Raw genomic sequence first — 12,114 nt, 5'->3', positions numbered from 1 at the left:
TGTTACGTTACTTTTCTTCTTGTACTCCCATGCTTTCTTCTTACTTCCTTTCCTTTGAGCAGGTGCCACCACTCGTTATACAGTAGCACGATGTAACACCCGACAGACCGACGGTATAAGTCTTTGGTGGTTTATCATAGGAAAATTAACAGCTTCTATCTGATTTTGTTGGAAATCGTCTAAATTAAAAAAGGACTTTTTCAATGCTGTAGCTTCCACCTTAAACTGTTTATTGAACTCTTATTGTGTGCCAGACACTCTGCTAGGCATTTGACTCCTGTGACTCGTGTAATCCTCCCAACAGCCCTACAAAATGCAATTCGGGAGACCCAGTTCCATCCCTGGATCGGGAAGATTCCCTGGAGGAGGGCATGGCAACCCACTCCAGTATTTTTGCCTGGAGAATCCCATGGACAAGGAGCCTGGTGGGCTACAGTCAATGGGGTTGCAAAGAGTGGGACAAAACTGAGCACTAACGCTTTCACTTTCTTTCAACTCATGTAGTCCTAACAACAACCCTACAACATGTATGTGTGCGTGGGCTAAGTTGCTTCAGTCCAAACCAACTTTTAATGAATTATGTGTTAGAGGTTTGCGGTTCCAATCATTTGTCACCACTGCAAATGCTAATCAATAAGGACAGATAGGGAATAAGAAATAAATAGGGTTAAATGACTCCTTTTTTGAGGCCCAATTACTCCTAGTTGGCCTGGAGGGCCTCCCTAAGAGCTGAGGCTGAAGTAGAGCTTTCTCTGTTTATCCTTCTCCTCACTTAGTGATGACTAGCTGCCACTGGTAGGTGTTTGGCCTGGCTTACCGTTTGCAGGTGAAAAATCTGGAGTGGCTGGAAGAAGACATGCAAATGGCCAACAGGTGCATGAAAAAATACTCAGCATCACTGCTCATCAGGGAAATGGAAATCAAAGCCACAGTGAGCTGTCACCTCACACCTGTTAGAATGGCTGTCCTGAAGAAAGGCAAGAGGTGAGTGTCGGTGAGAATGTGGAGAAAAGGGGCCTCTTGTGCACTGTTGGTAGAATATGCACTGGTTCAGCCCTTATGGGAAACAACACTGAGGTTCCTCAAGAAGTTAAAAATGGAACTACTGTGTGATCTAGAAATCCCACTTCTGGGTGTGTATATACCCAAAGGAAATGAAAACAGGAGTTCAAAGAAATATGCGCACTCCCGTGTTTATTGCAACATTATTCCCAACAGCCAAGAGATGGCAACAGCGTACGTGCCCATCAGTGGATGAATGGATAGAGAAGAGGTAGTACACGTAGGTTATGCAGTGGGATGTTATTCAGCCATGAGAAGAAGGAAATCCTGCCATTTTCAGCGTGGATGGACCTTGAGAGCATTGTGCTAAAAAAGTCAGAGAAAGACAACTGGTGTATGCTGTCACATACATGTGGAAGGCAAAAAGGCTAACCTCATAAAAACAGAAAAATGGTGTTTTCCAGAGATTAAGGATGGGATAGGAGAGACGTTGCTGAAGGACACAAACTTGGAACTAGTAAATGAGTCCTGAGGAGCACAGTGAGTAAAGACAACACTGCTGTATTATTAACTAATTATCAAACTTGCTCACAGACTAGATCTTATTTATACCACAACAGAAGAAGTAATTACATTATAGAAGAGCTAACTGTACCTCACTGGCAATTATATCAAAAGATAAATTATCAAACCATGTTGTATTCCTTGACAGTGTTTCTATATCAGATGTATTTCAAATAAAAATAGTAAACTCAAAACACCTGAGCTTTCCAGAGGCAAGCACAGCCTATCATGCTCACCCATGAACAGTGGACATCGGGACTCGAGAACGGAGCATGGAAACAGGATGAATACAGATGTGTCTGAGCTGTCTGTCAACACTGTTAGGAAGCTTTGTTAATTCAGTGGAAATGGAGAAGGTGAGCTTTGCAAAAGTCACATATGATGGGATGCTAGGCTTCCAAAAGAGTTCTCAAATGGATCCCTTCGTTAAGTCAGCCTACTGCGCTGTTCCCTCTCTAGACCACTGATGACCTCCTCACCCCCGGGACACAGCCGAGAAATTAAGGAGCATTCATTCAGCCATGCATTCCCTTAACACTGTCACATGTGGGTCTCCAAAGAGAGACCAGTATAGCATGAAACAGCTAATAGCACTTCAGAAATAAATGATGGTTTCTCATCAGTGATGCTGAAAGGGAGACTGAAACTTCTATAGACAGACTTCCTTGACGGTCCAGTGGTTAACAATCCACTTGCCAATGCAGGGGACACGGATTCTATCCCTGGTCTGGGAAGATTCCACATTCCTTGGGGCAGCTAAGCCCATGCACAGCAACTGCTGAGCCCAAGCACTGCAACCACTGAAGCCCACATGTCACAATGAAGAGTCCCCGTCCCCCTACCCAGAGATCCCGCACAGCAGCAAGGACCAAGAGCAGCCAGCATTAAGAATACATATATATATTCTGTAGAGGAGTGTATATTTATAAAACACAAATACTTATGTCTAGACTGTATAAAGGTCTCTCAATAACAAAACAACCCAGTTTAAAAGTGAGCAATAACTATACACATACACCTCACCAAGAAGCTACAAAGAAGCCCTTGAAAAGCTGCTCAACATTGTTGGTCATTCAGTTCAGTTCAGTCTTTCAGTCATATCCGACTGTTTGTGACCCCGTAAATCGCAGCATGCCAGGCCTCCCTGTCCATCACCAGCTCCCGGAGTTCACTCAGACTCAAGTCACGTCCATCAAGTCAGTGATGCCATCCAGCCATCTCTTCAGCTGGGGTCCAGCCCCGGTGGATCCAGGGAATTCGAAGGGTGGATGGCGTTGGCGTGAAAAAAACATTTATTGATTGATATAAGATTAGATTAAGAAACAATAGTGTAGTAGAATTAAGTGGAGGAAGAGGGCTGAATAACTTGGATTACGCGGAAGGCCAATAAAATCCCAGACAAGGAATTTGCACCATCTACGTTGGGCCACCGGCGCTCGCTTGAATATCTAAGGGTGCCTCACCTTAGGCTCCCTTTCGCACTGGTCTTAACAGCCAGGGCAAGTAAGTAGACTTGGCGAGCCTCTGTGCCCCAGATGGGAATTCAGCCTGAAGTTAAAGTAAAGAGGAAAAAGAGAGACACGGGGGAAACCGGTCCAGCGACTGGCTCCGGCCCCTATTGTTCAGAAGGCCTTTTATACTTTTGATAAAACATGGGGATCAATGGGTAACACAAAGTTGTGCAGCGTTAGCAGTCCAGACTCATCAAAACCAGGCTTCTCTCTCTGCATACCTAATTGTACACACAAGTCTTAGGTGATTTACATCATCTTCTGGCTAAGAAGGGCCAATTAGCATTTTACAACCTTTTTTCTGATAAGGGTTTGTTAACTAGAAGACTTATTTGTGTTGATCTTCCCAAGGTCTGGTGCCACTCTTAGAAAGCACTAAATAAAGTTACATTCTTACATAGCAAGGATACAGCAACTTATAACAAGTAGAGGGAGTACAGTGATTTACAACAAAAGAGAAGCAATTAACTCAAAAGTCTAGTGTTGCTAACATCAAAACTACTATATCTTTTTCTACATCCTGCTTACATTGAGTAACATCCTTCCAGGTGCCTAAAAGATGAACAATATGGAGGTCTGGCAGCAATCCTTGAGTCAACAGTGAAAACCCGTCACCAATATGATTTTTAACTCTTTAGAAAAGGCTCTGTGTCTTTAAGATGCTTTCAAGCTTTGTGCCTCTAGCAGTTGGGGAGCTGTAAGCAATTCACAGGCTGTAAGAAGTCTGGGGAACCTGTTAGGCAAGCTAGAGAGCTATCAGAGGGGGTTTAACTGAAACATCCGTTTCAAATGCAGAAGGATAAAGCCCTGATTTGACTTTCCAGAGAATATCAGAAGAGTGGAAAAGCAGGCAGATTCTTATTTTTTGGGGGGTGGATGCTCAGGAAATTGCAGGGGGAAAACCTGAGGTCTGATTAGCCTTGCCATCAGAGCTCTTGCCACATGACCTTGTCACGGGTGGAATTCCTCACGCTGGCTCCCGGCACTCATCCTCTGTCGTCCCCTTCTCCTCCTGCCCCCAATCCCTCCCAGCATCAGGGTCTTTTCCAGTGAGTCAACTCTTCGCATGAGGTGGTCAAAGTATTGAAGTTTCAGGTTTAGCATCAGTCCTTCCCAAGAAATCCCAGAGCTGATCTTCAGAATGGACTGGTTGGATCTCTTTGCAGTCCAGCGGACTCTCAAGAGTCTTCTCCAACACCACAGTTCAAAAGCATCAATTCTTTGGTGCTCAGCTTTCTTTATAGTCCAACTCTCACATCCATACGTGACCACTGGAAAAACCATAGCCTTGACTAGACCGACCTTTGTTGGCAAAGTAATAGCTCTGCTTTTTAATATGCTGTCTAGGTTGGTCATAACTTTTCTTCCAAGGAGTAAGTGTCTATTAATATCATGGCTGCAATCACCATCTGTGGTGATTTTGGAGCCCAAAAAAATAAAGTCTGACACTGTTTCCACTGTTCCCCTTCTATTTCCCATGAAGTGATGGGATGATGGGACCGGATGCCATGATCTTCATTTTCTGAATGTTGAGCTTTAAGCCAACCTTTTCACTCCTCTCTCACTTTCATCAAGAGGCTCTTTAGTTCTTCTCTTTCTGCCATAAGGTTGGTGTCACCTGCATATCTGAGGTTGTTGATATTTCTCCTGGCAATCTTGATTCAAGCTGTGCTGCTTCCATCCCAGTGTTTTTCATGATGTAGTCTGCATATAAGTTAAATAAGTGGGGTGACAATAAACAGCCTTGACATACTCCTTTTCCTATTTGGAGCCAGTCTGTTGTTCCATGTCCAGTTCTAACTGTTGCTTCCTGACCTGCATACAGATTTCTCAAGAGGCAGGTCAGATGGTCTGGTTTTCCTATCTCTTTCAGAATTTTCCACACTTTATTGTGATCCACACAGTCAAAGGCTTTGGCATAGTCAAGGGAAATGCAAATTAAAACCACCACAAAATAATGTTACACACCTACCGAGACGGCTAAAATTCTGGAGACCTGACAGTACCAAGTACTGACGTGCACAGCACCTGGCATTCTCACATGAGAATCCCTCATGGGAACACAGAATTATATAGGTATGCTGAAAAACAGTATGGCATTTTTTTGGTCAAGTTAATCATACCACCGTATAAGCCGGCAATCTCACTCCTAAGTATTTGCCCAGGAAAAATTAATATGTGCATACAAAACGCCCGTACACAAATGTTTAAACAGATTTGATCCTAATTGCCAAAAACTGGAAACCACCCAAATGTCCACCAGCTGGTGACTAGGTAAACTGTAGTGTAGACAGTGGATGAATACAGCTCACTCAGCCATGAAAGTGAAGGACTGAGTGATACAGCCATTTGGGTGAATCGCGGATCCCTTGTGCCAAGTGAAAGAAGCAGGACTTGGTAGGGGGGTCATGTACTATATACTTCTAACTGGAAGTATTCCAAACAGTATATTCTGGAAACAGGAAAACTAGGGGGATAAAAATGGGCCAGTATTGGCCTGGCGTTGAGGGTACATGAGGTTTACTACAAAGAGGCACAAGAGAACTTTTGCAGTCATGGAAATTATGATCATGGTGGTGGTTACATGACTGTCTGTTAAAACAATCTGCACATTTAAAAGGGTGGATTTTACTGCATATAAAATATCCCTCACTACACCTGGTTTTGGGAAATTAAGCAGGATGAAAACTGGGAAAAATAGCTGTCAACAAGGAAAGGTTAAACTTTGACTCAGCTGTATTTTGGAGTGTCTGCAACAGTTAAACATTGAGGCACATGAATGCACTGCCCTGGAGATAGCCCAGTGCTCTTGAAAAAGCGAGGTTCACAACAGTCTTCATATAAGGTCCATTTCTACTAAAAACGGAGCAAAATATGTATTTCTGCATGAGCACACATATAAACAAGCCAGAAAGCGCACGAAACTCTTAACAGGGCAACCTCTAGGGAGGAGGGCAAGGGGGAGTCTCTCCACGTGCATGCAGTCAGACCTGTCTTCTCAGTGTTCATTGTACTGCACCCTTGCTTATGAGGAACTTGAGCACCCGCAGATTTGGTGTCAGAGGAGGTTCCTGGAACCATCCCAGTACTGAGGGATGGCTTTCTATCATGAGAGGGGTGGCATTTTTATAGTGAGAGTATATAATGAGAATTTGAATGTGTGTGTGTATATATATATGCTCGTGCTCAGTCATATCCAGCTCTATGTGACCCCATGGACTGTAGCCCACTAGGCTCCTCTGTCCAAGGAATTTTCAAGGTAAGAATACTGGAGTGGGTTGCCATTCCCTACTCCGGGGGATCTTCCCGACCCAGGGATCAATCCCATGTCTCCTGCCTCTCCTGTGGCGTTAGTTGGTTTCTTTACCGCTGCGCCCCCCTGGAAATTCCTTGCTACACTGCATATATTTTAAAAGAAGAGCATACCTTTTATGAAATAAAAGATACTCCATTTGTACCCCATTGGGTATAGGGGTTAGAGAATACCTCAAGTCTCCACGTCAAGGAAGAACCTTTCCCTCGAGGACTAAATGTGGGAGAGAGCCTGGACCTCATCAGACTTTTACTGAATGTCACTTGTTGCGTCCTAGGTGCCACCCGAGCAGCTGCAATGGGGGAGCCAAGTGAGGCTTCAACCCCATCCTGCACTGCAAGCCCCAGGTATCTGTGGATCACTTCTGTCAGGGAGGGACCTGAGAATTAGCACAGTACCATTTAGAGTGTTGGGGAGAGGCATGCTCTATTGCCTTCACCAGTTCTAGGATTAACAGAGGTCAGTTCCATCCCCAAAAGGGAAGAAAGTGCCCATGGGCTTTCCCAGGCAAGAGTATTGGGGCGGTCTGCCACTTCCTACTCCAGGGGATTGTCCTGACCCAGGAATTAAACCCACGTCTCCTGCATCGGCAGGCAAATTCTTTACCACTGAGCCACCTGGGAAGCCCGTACGCCCCCAGTATATTGGGAAGATGAGTGTCACTGAACAAATAAACCTATGTCTTTAATTTGCTGAATGTATGAGAAAGCAACTTTGAATGATCACTTCCTACCATAGTAGGGGAGCTAAGAGATCTGCTGTTTGGAAAACAGAGCGAACCAAGGTAGATTCTCAACTGTGTCTCCATGGGACAGTGGAAAAGCTGAGGTTAGAGTTCGAGGCAGCTTGAGCTGAAGCTCAAGCTAATGTCAGCCCCACAATGTCCACTTTCTCGTGCCTCACACCTCGGAGTGAGGAGCCCGATCCCTGCATTGAGCCCAGGGTCTGAGAGGAGATCAAGGGACTCCTCCCGTGCTGGGCGAGCCAGGCTTGCCATGAACACAGGCCAATGGACGTGTTCAGATTCAGTTTCTGGAGGTTGTGAGCCCTTATTACTCACCAAGCTGTGTATCTTCTTAGAAAATGAAACTCTTAAGTCACCCTCAGACAGCACTGCCAAGGGAAACCTCAACAGCATGTCAGCCAGCTCCAAGATTGCATCCTGTTAACCACCTACACACAGATTTGTCCAAAGCCCACAGACCTTTGCCTGCAAGCCTGGTATGTTGAAATGGGAACACCTCTGTGTATGGATGTGTCGAGTCAAATGCCATTGCAGGCAGAAACCCAGTAATCAGCTGGGAAAGGACACGAAAGAACAACACTTTTCTGTTGGGCCCAACTAGTTTCATGATTTCCTCATGAAAAAAAATTGAGTGTGTCAGTCAAGGCTAGGGCATCACGTATGTTAGAAATGAACTAGGAGAGGCCAGGAAGTCAGAACCAGAGTGCACATTCTCCGTCACATCTGATTATTTATTCTTGCCAGGTGTTTTCAGGTGGTCATCACTAGTGTTCTGGGATGGAGAAACATGGTTTACGGGACGTGGCTGCATGGAGACTTCTCAGTGGAAGTGGGTGTATGCACTTGGTGAGAAGTTGGTCAAGTTGGTCTCCGAAGTCCCTTCTGGCTTTAGGACTCGTGTTTCTAAACCATGGGCCTGGCCGAGCTGGCCTGTCAGTCTCACCTGTCATGAGACTGGAGAGGGGTTTACCATTTTCACTCAAAGCTTCTACCCATAGCACAGACCAGCTACAACACGCATGCTGAGTTGTACACATTGCCATCCTGCTGTGAACAGATGGCAAGGCTCTAGACAGGTGTATGTGTTCCAGGAAAAGACCACTCACTACCTGGCTTTGCAGCATCACCGGCCCCCTGGCTGTGGGCCCGCCTGCCTCTGCACATCCTGCCTGCTCCGGGAAAGACTCCTCCATCCCCCAGCCCTCACTGAACTCCGCCCTACCTCGTGCTCTTGGGTTGTAAGAGGGAGAAGTCCACTCGAGTTGGCTCAGAGGAAGCAAGAACAGCCCTCAGCAGGGGTAGGTGGGCCAGGCCCTTCTTCCCTCCATCTTGGGCCACGAGGTCTCTGCCTTCAGTCTGCCTGCCTCCTGAGGTCTGTGGGCTGCCCTGGCCCCAGAGGTCCGTGTCCCCGCAGAAGTACTGCTTGCACTTTGCTTTATCCTCCGCTCCGGCCTCACTTTTCCACTACCTTTCAGCTCAGCTTCTCACAGCTGACTGACTGAACTCTGGGTCCCCTCTGCAGATGTCCTACAGAAGTCTGATTGCTGCCCTCTTACTCTCATCTGACCAGTAGAGGGAAGCATGTGTGTCCACAGAGCCCCCTCCAGTGCAGGGACAGGGGGCTTCCCAAGGAAGCAGTTCCGCTAGCTGAGCATCTGCGAAAGGTGCCTTCTGCAGAGCACTCGGGAACCCTGGGTCCCTGCTTCAGGGCGTTCCTCTCTGTGGAGGAGGGTCTGTGCCTGGAGTCCCAGCTGAAGAGAGAGCACTGGGGACCATCTACCAGTGAGCCTCAGGTAATAGTGGAAACTCTGAGGAAAGCACTTTACAGTTTTAAAATTCCTGTGACTCCCATGTAAAGACAAAAGAACAGATACTGCTAAACCGATGGAAGAGAAGGTGACGTGCTTACATGAAGATCCAGCTAATAAAGGACCATTTCACTCGCACTATCAGCAACAATTTTAAAGTATTTGAATCCTAGTTCTGAGAAGGTTAAGGTGATACTTGTGTTCACACAAGGTCAGTTTTCATGCCAATCCCAAAGAAGGGCAATACCAAAGAATGTTCAAACTACTGTATCAGTTCAGTTCAGTTCAGTCGCTCAGTCGTGTCCAATTCTTTGCGACCCCATGAATCACAGCACGCCAGGCCTCCCTGTCCATCACTAACCCCCTGAGTTCACTCAGATTAATGTCCATCGAGTCCGTGATGCCATCCAGCCATCTCATCCTCTGTCGTCCCCTTCTCCTCCTGCCCCCAATCCCTCCCAGCATCAGAGTCTTTTCCAATGAGTCAACTCTTCGCATGAGGTGGCCAGAGTACTGGAGTTTCAGCTTTAGCATCATTCCTTCCAAAGAAATCCCAGGGATGATCTCCTTCAGAATGGACTGGTTGGATCTCTTTGCAGTCCAAGGGACTCTCAAGAGTCTTCTCCAACACCACAGTTCAAAAGCATCAATTCTTCGGCGCTCAGCTTTCTTCACAGTCCAACTCTCACCTCCATACATGACCACAGGAAAAACCATAGCCTTGACTAGACTGACCTTTGTTGGCAAAGTAATGTCTCTGCTTCTCAATATGCTATCTAGGTTGGTCATAACTTTCCTTCCAAGGAGTAAGCGTCTTTTAATTTCATGGCTGCAGTCACCATCTGTAGTGATTTTGGAGCCCAAAAAAATAAAGTCTGACACTGTTTCCACTGTTTCCCTGTCTATTTCCCATGAAGTGATGGGACTAGATGCCATGATCTTAGTTTTCTGAATGTTGAGTTTTAAGCCAACTTTTTCACTCTCCACTTTCACTTTCAAGAGGCTTTTTAGTTCCTCTTCACTTTCTGCCATAAGGGTGGTATCATCTGCATATCTGAGGTTATTGATATTTCTCCCGGCAATCTTGATTCCAGCTTGTGCTTCTTCCAGCCCAGCGTTTCTCATGATGTAACCTGCATAGAAGTTAAATAATCAGGGTGACAATATACAGCCTTGACGTACTCCTTTTCCTATTTGGAACCAGTCTGTTGTTCATGTCCAGTTCTAACTGTTGCTTCCTGACCTGCATACAGATTTCTCAAGAGGCAGGTCAGGTAGTCTGGTATTCCCATCTCTTTCAGAATTTTCCACACTTTATTGTGATCCACACAGTCAAAGGCTTTGGCATAGTCAATAAAGCAGAAATAGATGTTTTTCTGGAACTCTCTTGCTTTTTCAATGATCCAGCGGATGTTGGCAGTTTGATCTCTGGTTCCTCTGCCTTTTCTAAAACCAGCTTGAACATCTGGAAGTTCACAGTTCACGTATTGCTGAAGCCAGGCTTGGAGAATTTTGAGCGTTACTTTACTAACGTGTGAGATGAGTGCAATTGGGCGGTAGTTTGAGCATTCTTTAGTTGCACTCATTTTACTTGCTAGCAAGATTATGCTCAAAATCCTTCAAGCTAGGCTTCAATAGTGCATGGACCGAGAACTTCCAGGTGTACAAACTGGGTTTATAAAAGGCCGAGGAACCAGAGATCAAATTGCCAACATCTGTTGAAGAAGGCAAGGGATTCTAAAAAAGCATCTGCTTCATTGACTACACTAAAGCCTTTGATCGTGTGGATCACAGCAAACCATGGAAAATTCTTCAAGAGATAGGAATACCACACCACCTGACCTGCCTCCTGAAAAACCTGTATGCAGGTCAAGAAGCAGCAGTCACAGCTGGACATGGCATGACAGACAGGTTCAAAATTGGGAAAGGAGTATGACGAGGCTGTATGTTGTCACCCTGCTTATATAGTTTATATGCAGAGTATATTGCGTGAAGTGCTGGGCCGGGTGAATCACAAGCTGGAATCAAAGTTTCCAGGAGAAATACCAACAACCTCAGATATTGAAATGATACCACTCTAGTGGCAGAAAGTAAAAAGGAACTAAAGAGCCTCTTGATGAGGCTGAAAGAGGAGAGTGAAAAAGCTGGCTTAAAATTCAGCATTCAGAAAACTAAGATCATGGCATCCAGTCCCATCACTTCATGGCAAGTAGATGGGAAAACAGTGGAAACAGTCAGAGACTTTCTTTCCTTGGGCTCCAAAATCACTGTGAATGGTAACTGACTGCTGCCATGAAATTAAAAGACGCTTGCTCCTTGAAAGAAAAGCTGTGATAAACTTAGACAGCATATTAAAAAGCAGAGACATCACTTAGCCGACAAAAGTCTGTATAGTTAAAAGTATAGTTTCGCCAGTAGTCATGTGCGGATGTGAGAATTGGACCATAAAAAGGCTGAACACCGAAGAACTGATACTTTTGAACTGTGGTGCTGGAGAAGACTTGAGAGACCCTCAGACTGCAAGGAGATCAAAACAGTCAATCCTAAAGGAAATCAACCCTGAATATTCATTGGAAGGACTGATGCTGAAGCTGGAGCTACAGTACTTTGGCCACCTGATGGGAAGAGCTGACTCATTGGAAACAACCCTGATGCTGGGAAAGACTGAAGGCAGGAGGAGAAGGGGATGACAGAGGGTGAGATGGTTGGATGGCATCACTGACTCGATGGGCATGGGTTTGAGCAAGCTCTGGGAAATAGTGGAGGACAGAGTATCCTGGCATGCTGTCATCCAGGAAGTCTCAAAGAGTCAGACACGGCTTAGGGACTGAACAAGTGTGCGCTGAAAAGCGCTTTGAACATCTCAGTGTAATAGCTGTTTCTGTCCCCATTCTACAGACACAGAAACTGAGGTGAACCGTCCCCAGCCCCATGGCCTCTCCAGCCCTCGATTCTCAAACCCACCTAGTCATTGTAGCAGTCTGAGTACAGGCTGGAAAAGTCCGGACACAGAGCGTTTCAGAAGGGAGTGAGTTTATTAAGGACAGAGAGCAGGGACAGTGAATGCGCTGCAAATGCGGTGGATCGACCTCCTGGCCAGGGAGAGTCATGGGACGCTGTTAGGACAGCAGGCCAGCTCAAGGGAGAGCTGACGCCTTTCATGGGCTAGTA

Source organism: Capra hircus, chromosome 12 (assembly GCF_001704415.2).
Source record: "Capra hircus breed San Clemente chromosome 12, ASM170441v1, whole genome shotgun sequence".
Classification (NCBI taxonomy): domain Eukaryota; kingdom Metazoa; phylum Chordata; class Mammalia; order Artiodactyla; family Bovidae; genus Capra; species Capra hircus.
Note: the sequence above shows the minus strand (reverse complement) of the source record.